Here is a 13,495-nt window from a genome sequence, read left to right as displayed (position 1 = left end):
CTTTACTGTCCAGTTATCCCAAATTGGTTCCGATGGTGTTTTAGTAATACTGCCACTGTAGGACAACGGCTTTATGAGGAAGTAAACCGTGCTATAAAAAGCAAAAACCTTTCTAAATTGTAAATCTACGTGACTTTGACAGAGAAGACTTGTACTTTCATATTCGTGTGCCCTTGCAAAAGAAAATGAAGGTGGGAACGTTACAGATTGTAAACTAGTGATGTTGAGACACGGCTGTGGCCGTAGAGGGACACACAGCAGGCGATGATGAAGTTACCAGATGTGAACTGAATGTGCACACGTGGTTTACAACAGGTTCATTACTTATAGTAGTACGCTTCACAGAACAATCAGATATCTGCAACATCATTATATGTAGCAGATTTCATCAACTTTTGCACGGTACTCTCAGAGTTAAATCACTAATTACAAATTTTCATTTACTATGCAAATGAGCTGTTTATTAACTTGACACTGCTCAATGCTTCATGGGACAAGTGGATATCTATCAGATCAACATCTGTAGCATGTTTCATCAAATTTAATGCTGTTATTTCGGAGTAATATCACTAATTCCAAAGTTAATTAAATATACAAATGAACCCTTAATTAACTTGACACTGCTCAGTGCTTTATGCGACAGTTAGATATTTATCAAATCAATTTCTGGAGCAGGTTTCACAAAATTTAGTACCGCAATTTCAGAGTTATATCACTAATTACAAAGTTCATTAAATATGTAAATGAACCTTTACTAAACTTCACACTACTAAATGCTTCTCAACACTGTCAGATATCTGTCGGATCAAATTTGGTGCAGTTATTTTATAGTCACATTACTGATTAGAAGACTTCGTTGAATATGCAAATGAGCTATTTACTAACTTGACACTGCTTAATGCTTCTTAGTAAAATTAGATTTTGAAAGCCACACTTCAGTTGTACTTGCTGTTATGAATATTGAAAATTGCTATAGCGTGTTGGTTTATTGTTAGGTCATACAATATGAAAACGTCCGAAAAACCACAACGAACAAATTTATCCGGGTCTGGGGGTCCCTTAGTACCCTACATTAGTAAATACCTATTGCCTGCCATGGTCATGAGGGCTATAGCGCCCGTCTATTACCCTGAGGGGCCGTGTGTTACCAGAAACACATCGCTATTCCCCGAGGCCGTAGGCCGAAGGGTATAGCGATGTGTTTCTGGTAACACACGGCCACGAGGGGGTAATGAACGGGCGCTATAGCCCAGATAAATACCAGGTTATAGGTGTTTTATAACACACCACACGCTCATGTTGTATTATATTATAGTTTTTTAATGTGTTTTGATATTTTGCACCGCAACAATCCATTGTGACAAGTTTACTTGGCGATCTTTCCACAGCGCTTACAGTTGTACGTGGTACCACTTTCTTTCAAAAAATATCCTAAGCATAGCTGGCAACAATCCTTGGTTGCACTTGAATCTTTTTCGCCGATGAGCTGTTCAAGTCCTACGCTGTTGGAATGTTCGAAAATGTTGGAAAATCTGTCTTAGAGAGAGGCTCGTCGCTCATCCCGGATGCACATCACGTTCTATATAGTCACCTGCCATTGTTGCAAATTTGCAGACGACACTACAGTCACGTGACATGGGCACTTTTCCATATTTGGTCTGAACAATTTCCCTAGGGAAATAGATTTTCAAAGATTACCCTCTGACGTCACTTTTGTCTATTCAATGGGGACTAGACGTATCTATTGTCTCGTCACGTGACGTATTCTGGCGAGTCGCGACACGGAATGAGCATGTGGTGTGTTATAATCTAATTTACAGGTACTAAATTTACTGAATTTAGGGTACTAAGGGACCCCCATGAACTGGTCTTATGAACAAGTGTCATGATTCTTAGTTTTGCATAGTTCATTGTGATCGAAAATCAAAATACAAACACGCGCATGACTAACAGCAGTTACAACAAATCGTTAAAAGTTCATGCGTGTGTTCTAATTACCAGAGCTACACTCAACCTCTGGCGGTCCACTACATGACAAAGGTGAACGTGTTTTGATGTTTATGGTGTTTTTATCATACAAGAGCAGATATTTGTAGCAGTCACGTTCCTTCACAGCTGTGGCTATCGAGTGGAGATCATCTCACCTGGTCTATAATCAAGGTAATGTACTGTGCCATTGTCAGATTGATATGCAGCTTATTTCTTGTATATCAGCGCTGTATAATTACGATATTTTTCAAAATTTCAACGCAGTGGTTATAGTACCAGCTCATACCTAACTGTTAACGTTTTGAATTAAAGGTATACTGTCACCTGTTCCAATTTTGCCATAGTTACCATGGAAAGAGAAAATCTAACCAATCACTGATTTTAAGCGGGCGGCCGCTTTTTAAAAACAGCGCCCTCACTTGGGCATTTTGAATACCAAGGAACGTCCCTTTGACCATATATGGGCATATTTAGATTACAGGTGACTGTATACCTTTAAGGCCTAAGATTATCATGCCTATTAGCAGAAATAGTCAGAATACGATAATGATGAGCCTTTAACTATAAAGGCTAATGTCAGCTTAAGGACGTACGCTATCATTCCAAAAATTGTTGGGACATTCTTGAAGTTGACTTTTCTGAAATAATCTTTATGTGTACATTGCAAAGATATGAAAAAAGATGGAGCACCCATGCAAAATTCTTGAAAAAACACATGCCAAAATTGACTGAAAACCACTAAATCTCCCATTTTGCGAAATTTGCACTTACCAGCAGAATCTTTATTTTATCTCAAACAATTAAACGATCCCAGTTTGCATACCACATTTTTACATCGCCAAGACAGCTGAATTAGGACAATCAACTAAAATTTATGATGTCTTGTCTTAAAAATTACATATAAGACCCTAAATTTATCATTTAACTGTAAAATTAGTCTTTTTAAAAAATATAAACTTCATATGAATGCACAAAATAATTTTCAAAATGTTAAAAGTACAGCAATATCTATCAAACAGACAGTGTTCTTTGAAGCAAAAAAAGTTTGGGTCACCACGCAAATTTTCTTACTAAAGAGCAAAAAGTGACGAAAAAAGGTGAATTTTGTTAGACCTGAGATTTGACCCTCTAGCTTACTGATATTATGTCAGAGCTACAATTGTTAATTATTCTCTACTGCTCTTTCAAAATAAAAATAACTGTCGATTTTTCAGTGCAAAAATACAATTTCGGTTCTTTTGATTCATAAAAACTTCTGAAAGAAATATTACAAGGTCACTCCTATGATTTTTTGCCATTTTGTCCTGTTATTCACGCTCACCAGGTTAGGTAGTCTAAAAGGAACATGTACATCTTCTGGACAAAAGAGGGCGCTCTCCTATGTAGAATGGTAGCGTACTACAAAGCTTAAGGTAGTACGCTACCATTCTATATAGGAGAGCGCCCTCTTTTGTCCAGAAGATGTACATGTTCCTTTCAGACTACCTAACCTGGTGAGCGTGAATAACAGGACAAAATGGCAAAAAATCATGCTAGTGACCTTATATATTTCTTTCAGAAGTTTTTATGAATCAAAAGAACAGAAATTATGTTTTTGCACTGAAAAATCGATAGTTATTTTATTTGAAAGATCAGTAGAGAAGAATTAACAATTGTAGCTCTGACATAATATCAGTAAGCTAGAGGGTCAAATCTCAGGTCTAACAAAATTCTTCTTTTTACGTCACTTTTTGCAGTTTAGTAAGAAATTTGCGTGGTGACCCCAACTTTTTTGCTTCTAAATCAAAGAACGCTGTCTGTTTGATAGATATTGCTGTACTTTTTAACATTTTGAATATTATTTTGTGCATTTATATGAAGTTTATATTTTAAAAAAGACTAATTTTACACTTAAATGATAAATTTAGGGTCTAATATTTAATTTTTAAGACAAGACATCACAAATTTTAGTGGATTGTCCTAATTCAGCTGTCCTGGCGATGCAAAAATGTGGTATGCACACTGGGATCTTTAATCGTTTGCGATAAAATAAAGATTCTGCTGGTAAGTGCAAATTTCGCAAAATGGGAGATTTAGTGGTTTTCTGTCAATTTTGGCATGTGTTTTTTCAAAAATTTGCATGGGTACCCCATATTTTTTTCATATCTTTGCAATGTACACATAAAGATTATTTCAGAAAAGTCAACTTCAAGTATGTCCCAACATTTTTTGGAATGGTAGCGTACTACAAAGCTTAATTTGATAGCATTTGTGTCTCGGGCTGCAAGGCCTTTGTACAATTGACCTATTTCTGCATCTGCGGGCGAAGATATTGGCGAAGAGCATACGCTATAGAGGGATCTGCTGAATCCCGAACATCCCTACGGGTCCGTCAGTGATTTATACAAAAGTCAAAATGAGAGACTTGCTGTCGAGTTCTTCAATATAAAAGAAGGAGGCACAAATCAAAGTGTAGAAAAGACGATCAATGGGGCTTCAACTTTGAAACAAGTCGTTTACAATCACTTAAATTATTCACATATTCGTCAGACTAGAGGCGAATCTGGTAAAAAGTTTTACAACATAGTGTCTAGTTTCTGGCCATATCCAGGTAAATCCGTGGGTACGGATACCCGAAGAGCATAAAATCACTGTAATACATTTTGTACAGTCCCAGTATCTGCACTGTTAAAATAGCGGACGCTAGACGCGTCTTTACGCGTTCAAAATGTACATGTCGGTGTTCAAATTTGAACGGCTAGTGTTCATATTGTTAACACCAGTGTTCATAATATTAACAATGATGTTCTAAACCTGAACACTATGTGTTAACAACCATCTCCTTCAAGTGTTCAAAAACTGAGCATCACAGAAATTTTACAATACTGTGAAACAATTAACAATCTTTTGTGTTTTTTACTTTACAATGGCTATATTAAATTTACTATTGCTTCACTGTCCGGTAAACGTACACGGATTTTGGTGTAACGAATTTCACACTAAGTGAAAAATATTTCCGGCCGACAATTGCTGAAAGCATATTTTTTCTAAAAAAGGAAGTATACAAAATAATTTTACACGTTTATTACGGGTTGAAAGTTCAAAAATTAGAAAAGAAAATCTGAAAACCACCATGAACGTTTTAATTTTAACATCGGGGTGCAAGAGGCGTTCTACTTCCAAACACTTGGTGTTCAAGTTTCGTGCCTTTTCCTATCCCATGATGCATCAAAACGGAAGTTGCGACATTTTTCTTGTAAGCGCACCATGAAGTCGTGATCGTGCGGAAGCAAGACCAGAAAGGGTAAGTTTCCTGTCAAAAATAGTAAAAGGTATTAGATTTTTGAAGCATCTATATTATCGTCCTTTGAAATTAATTGTATTGTACCTTGAAATAGCTTAACTACGTGAGGAAACCTTTTTTTCCTTTCATGGCTGCTATACCAACAATTAGCTGTGACTACGCAGTGGTACTTTTGGCCATAGCCTATCGATCGGTCTCACTCGGGTCAAGGGTCATCAAAACACATCTGTAGCGATAACCCTTGACCTGAGCGCTATCGATACGCCTTGCATAGTACTGCTGCGTAATCACAGCTAATACATGTCTTTTAGCAAACACAATCGCATGTAAAACATCAGTTAAACATTGTAGAGTATAAAATGTATTGTTTCAGCATATGAGAGTTTGGCTTTTTTATTTTAATCAGTTGATGACAAGAAGCAGCAAATATTTTGTAACAGTATTGAAGAGAGGCACTGTATATGAAAGTCTCCCCTTTTCCTTAACCTAATCAGCTCCTTGTCTTTCATTTAAAGTTTCATCTCGCCATATTACCTATTGTTGCATTTTTTTCAGGATGTAAAAAGTTGGATTTAACTGAAAATCGAAGAGTTGTTATAGAAGCTGGTGGTACAGATAACGAAGAAGATGAGTGTACAGGTAGCTGTCTGGAAACAAGCTTGAGAACCTCAGTTCATCTCTAATGTAGATTTAAACTTCCAAGGGTCAGTAACTGAATTTTGATAAATTTCTGTGTTTTTGTTCTGAATTAATCAAAGCTTTGGTAGCATGCTATGATCAACTAAATGTTGTCGGAGAATAAGCTTTCACAGACGTGTAGTCTCCCTTATTTAAATTAAAGCTGAAAGCGACAGACCATTCAGAGTAAAAATGTCCGCTCTGAATTACTGATTTTTCTGAAATTTTCACTCTGAATTTTCTGTCACTTTCTGCTTCAATTTTTCATCCCCCCTTGCATCTGATGAAGGAGACTTCACGTCTTTGAAAGCTTATGCCCTTGTAACATTTAGTTGATCATAGCGTGCTACCAAACCGTAGATTATTTTGTATTGTAGCTCAACACGTCTCTTGTACTTAGCAACTGGTTTTTAGCTTTGCTGTCAGCTAAATAGGTGGATGTGTAGCATTGTCCTCAAATTTGTACATCCAAAGGTTTTTCTTCAAAACAGCCTGTACGAATCCTTAAATATTTGGATTACAGGTCCCAAGGGATTACCCTAATCAGATATGTTCAAATTATGATGAAATATGCAAATTTATATTTTTGAGGCTAATTTTGCTATTCTTTGGCAAAAATCTTCTTCTATTTTTCTGCCGTCTTCAATATTTGGTAAACATGTCCCTAAAAATGACCTTAGTCAAATTTGTGCTAGTTGTGATGAAATATTCAAATTTTTATATTTCATGGCAATTTTTGTCATTTTTTGGTCAAGAAATCTTTAAAAAATTCCTTTCAACACTGCTAATCGAACAGTTTTGATATTTAGGACATAGATCTCTACTGATAGTCGTTTTCAGATTGTTCAAACTATGCAGAAATTTGCAACTTTGTAATTTTAGGACATTAAAGATATTTCAGACATTTTTAAGACATAAAGGGATTACCAGAATGTGATATATTCAAGTTATGATGAAATGTACATTTTTTTCATTTTAAGGGTGATTTTTACCATTTTCGGTAAAAAGAATTGTATGAAAATTAATAGCAGGGTACACCAGAATTTGAAAGGTCTTTGTCTTTATGAATATGTTTTAAATTTCTGAGAAGTATATTTTTGAAATGTCACCCATTTATTTCAGGGTTTATTTAAAGATATTACAAACAAACAAACCTTTTTGTTTATGAAGGACTTTGTTGGACAAGGAAATAGGTTTTACCCTGCCAAGGACCAACTTTCCCCACTTTCTGCATGTTGTGCCTTACTGTGACACTTTGACAACTTGACATGTTGTGTTTACTTTAGTGTGGACAACTATATACCATGTTCACTAGAGAAGCCTTGACTAACTTTTTTCTTCTTCAAAATTTACAATTGTCTATACAAGAGGAAATGTCTTTAAGAAACCATCTTACAAAAATGGAGTATGCATTTCATACATATACTTTTCAACACAATAAGTATGCCAAATTTTGAGCTTTTTCAGATTATTTTTGTACATTTTAAACAAGTATGAACATAAAACGTCATCCACAATATGGTGATTTTTATTGCTTATGTTTTTGATAGGAAGGTGTTAACACTGTTGGTTTTTTCCTCTGACAAACTTTACATACAAAGTTGCAATGTTTATTTGCCCATTTTACAGTAAATTATTGTATTTTACTCTAGAAATGTTTCGTGTATTTTTAGAATAAAATAATTTACTGGATATCAATGGTCTGTAATGTTATTTCAAGGCTTGAACACCCTGTGAACGCCCAAAATTAAAGGTGTTCAACAAGCGCGCATCATGTGTTCTAGCCTTTAACACACTTATCGTTGAACGGCGTCCATGCGTTCAAAAAGTGTTACAGCCCTTTGAACGCGTAAAAGCGTTCAAATTTTTGAACACATTTCATGTGCAACGTGTGTTCAGATGTGGAACACCATGGTGTTCAATATAATGTCTGATGAACACGTAGCGTTCAAAATCTGCACACGTATGTTCAAAAATTGAACGCTGGTTGAACACGTAGTGTTAGATTTCTGAACGTCTAGAGGCGTTCAAAAAGTGTTACAAAAAGGCGTTTAATTGGTGTTCTATCCTTGAACACTTAACTTTACAGTGTGTTCTTTAGTCAAGAGACTGTAAAAACTGCTTGTTCGATTCGCACTGCCGGTAGCGTGTCCCGCGGTTTTGGCAAAGTCAAGGGTCACATTAAGTGTATCTGAAATATACTAAATGTCAGATCGTAGTGTGTCAAATTTTCCGATAAAATCATACTGTATTCTACAAGGATCGCAAGACTTCGAATAGGGATCCCAGTGGCGGTTCCTTTTTCTTGTCCTCAGCAGAAAAGAAACAAATTTGTCGAAAGTGAGGCTGCCATCAAGCGAACCATTCCGATTTATTGTATTCAGTATAGCCTTACCGTATTGCTTTAAGAAGGGTGGAGAAGGTCCTTCTACGAATTTGTCAAGATATGCCGACAATAACCTTTCAAACGGATGCCGTACGAACATTACTTTGGTGTACGTTTTTAACATGCTCATTTGAGCAGTTGGTTTAAATTTCGTGAGCGACTTAATCGGCTGTCTATATATGCCCACGTTTTCTTTGTAGGTACCGGCAAGTTTCAAAAACGCTCGTCTCCAGTTGGTCGCTCCAACCTTAGCAATGATGCAGAAGAGTATTTTGTGCTTTTCGTTAACAGCAATAACTTTCCCCCGGAGGTTGAGAGTCGGAGCCGTGTCATTCAGAGTAATATGATATCCATTTTCTTTCAGTGTTTCGCAGGTCTGGTTTACTGTGAGTATTCGTTGTAGGTGAACTTCCTCCACTGAAAGATTGCTAACAGCTAAAGAATTCTTTGCCATAAAGTCTCCCTGCAAGAACAGATGATTTTAGGCGACCGATTCGTTATACTTCCACTATAGGAAAGCGGTTTGATGACGAAGTGAATCGTGCTGTAAACTAGTAAACGCCTTATAAAAGCGTGAATCTCCAACATTACCTTGACAGAGAACACTTTATTTTCAAATTCGGGGATACTAGTGTATGCTATGGTAAAAGAAAATGAAGATGGCAATGTTACAGACTAGCAGTGTATACTTATGATGATGAGACACTGCCGTCGCCGTGAATGTATATGCTGCTGGCGATGATGAAGTTAACATGGGTGCTTTGATTACGACTCACGATAGAAAAATGACCGCACGATGTACACTTCAAAATATTCTGATAGACAAGGAGTTGAAAAGGTGATTTAGCATGACATCTTCTATAGCCATGTCAGAAAGATGCGGAGGCCAGGGGAGGCAGTTTGTCGCATTGAAGTAATCTGATTGTGTAGAATTCTTTTCATAGCAAATACACAGAAAGATAAACCACAGGACATGGTAAATTATGATATGATTTAGCATTACTCCTCAGCTCTGCCGTTTGTAATTCAGGTGCAAATATAGTGTCGAAATTACGGTTTACAAAATACCCTTCTTGCATATGTTCACAATCCTCCGAAATTAGCTTCTGGTTCTATGATCAAAGCTACAACTTCACGAAGAAGTACGGTGTACTTTATTGTGGCGATATATCAATGAACAGTCAAGAAGGAATTTATATCCTCACCTTGATAATTCCTCTCGACCATGTCAGATGAGTCCAGATCATTCTCATTTTCTGGAACATTACTGCAACACATACGTTGACAATCTTAGACCTCCATTGACATGTATAATTTAAGGTAGTATGCGCCTCGAAAGTGAAAGACTTAGACTTTTGCTCAAATTTCCTCAAGAAATATTTCAACCATTCTCTTTCAATATCAAGAATAAAAATCGGGGTCAACGTGCAAATGTTGGGACTAGAGAAAAAAGTTTAGGAGATTTGAAATTCAAAATGGCCGCCATCCCCTGTGTTAAGTCGATGGAGAAAAATAAAATTTTCAATTTTCGAAAAACTACGACGGTGAAAAGTTTTCTTACGCAAAGAGCTTTAAAATGAACACCCACAGGAGGTAGATCAGAAACGAATTGTACAAATTTGAGAGTCCGAATATCTGTCTCCGAGACGCATTCTACATTCAAAGCTTGTTTCTTTTCAGGTCTTGGTAGTTTGATATCATGCACCGCAGATATAAAGGACGATCTCCATATTGAATGCAGTCAAATTTGGTCAAGGTATATATGCCAATTACGTCACCTCAATTTTTTTATCAGATGAGGTAAATGTATTGTCGGGCTTTGCAGAGACTTTACACTTGACATTATTTATCTTTCAATTTGCCCGGCTTTAAAGGAATATCATTTACGCGTACTATAGGGAGATATAGCTTGAAATATGAAAATTATTTATGTTGCTAACGACACATTATTGATGTGTATAGAATAAGCTTCCAAACAGTGTTTGTAATCACAAGATATTTATGCTGTCACTCACATATATTTTGCACCCGCATCAGCAAGTTCTGGACAACGCCATATTGTTGAGGCATAATTTCAGTAATCAAGTCGGTTTATTAAAACCACAGATGTCAGATTCAATTCTGGTTTTGAGACTTTTGCCTTTTAAGAATAAATGACACTTACATAGTACTGTTAATTGGGCTATCAACACGATGATGATAACTGCTATGCATAGACGATTAATCTTCATTTTCTCTAACGGTATAGGTATTTTCTGAGAGAGAGAGAGAGAGAGAGAGAGAGAGAGAGAGAGAGAGAGAGAGAGAGAGAGAGAGAGAGAGAGAGAGAGAGAGAGAGAGAGAGAGAGAGAGAGAGAGAGACAGACAGGAGGGAAAAAAGAAGGGAAAAATAATCATAGAGGATTCATAGGTTGAGCAGTTTAAGAAAATTGAGTTTTGAAACATTCCTTTTTTTACATCACTAAAGCATTACTCTTGTCATTGTTATTTATATACATTATTTTATTCAATACGATCGAAAATGTTAGTCACACGTAGTGATTTGTCCGAAGGGTAGAATGCGCTTCGGGACAGAAATTCGGGCTTTAAAGTTTTGTCAGTTCTCTTCAGATCTTCCATTTTAGAGCTCTTGACGTAAGAAAAGTTTTCACCATCTTAGTTTTTCAAAAATCGAAAATTTCATTTTTACCTCATAGAGTTAACACAGGGATGGCGGCCATTTTGAATTTCAAATATCGCAAAATGTTGAGTATTTTGTATCACTAGTTCCGAACTGTGCACGGCGACCCCTTCTTTTTATTGTTGGTTTAGTAAGAGAATGATTGAAAGTTTCATTCAGGAAAGTTGCAGAAAAAGTGTAAGTCTTTCACTTCCGAGGCGCATGCTACCTTAATATGTGTGTTGCTGACTTTCCTTTACACACAAGAATATCGGAAATGCGAGAAGATGTTGATAATTTCGTAAACATGCAGAAAAAATATAATGGGATGTAATATGGAGTTTGCGAAAGCCAAACCAGACATTTAACAACGACGGCCTAATACTTTGAAACCAACTCAGAGCGTTTGTTCAACAGCAAAAATTTGTCTTCTAAAATTTATAATGAAAGATCAAATCGGCTTCTGCGGAGATGACGGGCTTGGTGTACATAAGAATGTTACAGGCAGCAAAGCAGAGAAAATAAAGAAAAAAATCACAAAAGTATTTTATGACGTGAAACCAGAAAATAATAAACTTCTTAGATGTGACATTTAATCTGAATGATTGGAAGTTCTGTCCGTAACGTAAACCCAATAACCAGACTGTACGCCCATAAGCAATCCAATCACCCACAAACTATAATTAAACACTTCCCTTATGAAATAAGTAAACACATATCAAAAATATCAAGTGATAAGGCCATCATTGATAAATCCAGAGGTCACTACAATACAGTGTCGATGTTCAGTGGTTACACTGACGAAATTCAATAGGCATAATACTGTAATACGGTGATAATTACGGTAAGTTTCCAATCGGATTCGATCTCACAACATACAGCAGCCAGTCGCTCATCGGAAAAGCCAGAGATAAAACCTGGAATAGATCTATTCCATTCCATTCCATTCCATTCCTGATCGGTTACCGATTTGAATGGAACGGTTTTAAATCATATCGGAATGATTCAAAATGGGAATTTTCAGATTGGAAATTCCACATTGGAATTTCCAGTATAGGTATCACTTTTGAACTAGGGGGCTTCTCCAAAATTTGCCCAATTTTGTACAGGAGATATTATTGGTCATAAAATAGGTGAAAATAGGACAATTATGCATCATGATCAATCATTGCCAGAACATCGAGTTACTCTAACGCGAGCAAACGATGTAATCTTTGCATATCGGAAAAGCTACACATTATCAGTGCTGATAAATCCACGCTGTTTAACAAACGCACTGAGTTAATTCAAAAATGCGCCAACCGAAACAAATATTACTTATCAAATTTGAACACCACCAAAATCATAATACAATGGTATGGCCCTGGGTAAGCACAAAACATATATTAAACGAGTGTGTAGAGCTAAGGATATTTCTAGTTCTGACAGTCTGTCTGAAGATTGCAGGATGCATGAAAATTAAATAACTGACAGATATGTAAGCGTGCCCGCCATGATCAGCATTTATTTTGTTTTATAATGACATAAACCATAGAGTACTCTACCAGATATACTTGAAATAGCAACCGTCAAAACTATCTAGGGGGTATACGGTGTTTAACGAAACGTGTTTCAAAAGGAAATATCGTGTACAAAACAACTGTTGTTGCCACCTGTTATTATCTTTATCTTCGTATTCTCAGTCTCTTTATAAAAGTCTGTAACACACATGTACAATGTTTGAGAGATTACATTATGCCGCTGCTGTATGCCATATGTCAACGATTGAATAGAGTTTGTATTTACTCGCACGTCACTCTTCGAAACGCGACGGGCTATCCTTTTGCTCTTCCTTTAAAGCTTGATGACATATTCAGAAATATTTTGAAGCGTCTGAAGACATTGATTACAAAAAAGCTCAAAACATCTAGACAGCCTAAACTTTATTTATCTTATAAATATGCTTATCAAACCTACCTCTGCACAAAGAACATGGAAGTTACAAGGAAGTCACGAGGAGAAACACAATTGGCACATTTTACGAAGACTGGTATGTTAAATATAATGTCTGACAAATACAGATACATATGTCGTTTCTTATTATGCTCACCCTCAAGTACGTTGAACAGCCAGACAGCTTAAAGTTCTTCATGGATCGGCAATCAATGTTGACGATGGCCGTTTCAAATAGTTATGCGACATTGTAGACAGCACGTTACCGCGCAATGCATTGTGGGTTGACTGTATAAGGTCAACAAAACGCACCTTGTCTATGCTGTTGTACCAAGAAAAGCTGTCCCGACTAACTAGAAACCATGACATGTCATAACCAAAAAGATAACAATTGCTTCGAAAAAGAGTCACCCTAAAATTTTACTTGCTGTTGTTTTATCGGCGTCAGCAAGTTCAGAGTTTAGATACACCTAGAAAATATCCGCTTGACGAATCACGGTTATACTTCCCTTTTTTACATGATACATCCTCAAACCATGTGTGTTATCATTAGTTTCACGGGGTAGCC

At 36.5% G+C, this 13,495-nt stretch overlaps 1 protein-coding gene and 1 long non-coding RNA gene across 2 annotated transcripts in view; one reads left to right on the top strand and one right to left on the bottom strand.

Annotated features, from left to right (window-relative positions):
- LOC139151164 (carbohydrate sulfotransferase 11-like) overlaps positions 1–13,175 on the bottom strand; it is a 40,466-nt gene extending 27,291 nt beyond the window's left edge. Inside the window, exons 1-3 of the mRNA XM_070723759.1 lie at positions 13,085–13,175; positions 10,501–10,591; positions 9,542–9,603 (exon numbers count right to left, since the gene is read on the bottom strand). The gene's annotated coding sequence lies outside the window, so the exon portion shown is untranslated. The remainder of the gene's footprint in view (positions 1–9,541; positions 9,604–10,500; positions 10,592–13,084) is intronic.
- Positions 5,215–6,430, top strand: LOC139152349 (uncharacterized). The gene is made up of 2 exons (XR_011556604.1): positions 5,215–5,272; positions 5,828–6,430. It is a non-coding gene; the product is annotated as an uncharacterized lncRNA (long non-coding RNA).
- Positions 13,176–13,495: the final 320 nt, after the last annotated feature.

Source organism: Ptychodera flava, chromosome 15, assembly GCF_041260155.1.
Source record: "Ptychodera flava strain L36383 chromosome 15, AS_Pfla_20210202, whole genome shotgun sequence".
Taxonomy (NCBI): Eukaryota; Metazoa; Hemichordata; class Enteropneusta; family Ptychoderidae; genus Ptychodera; species Ptychodera flava.
Note: the sequence above shows the minus strand (reverse complement) of the source record. Positions and strands in the feature narration are given on the sequence as shown.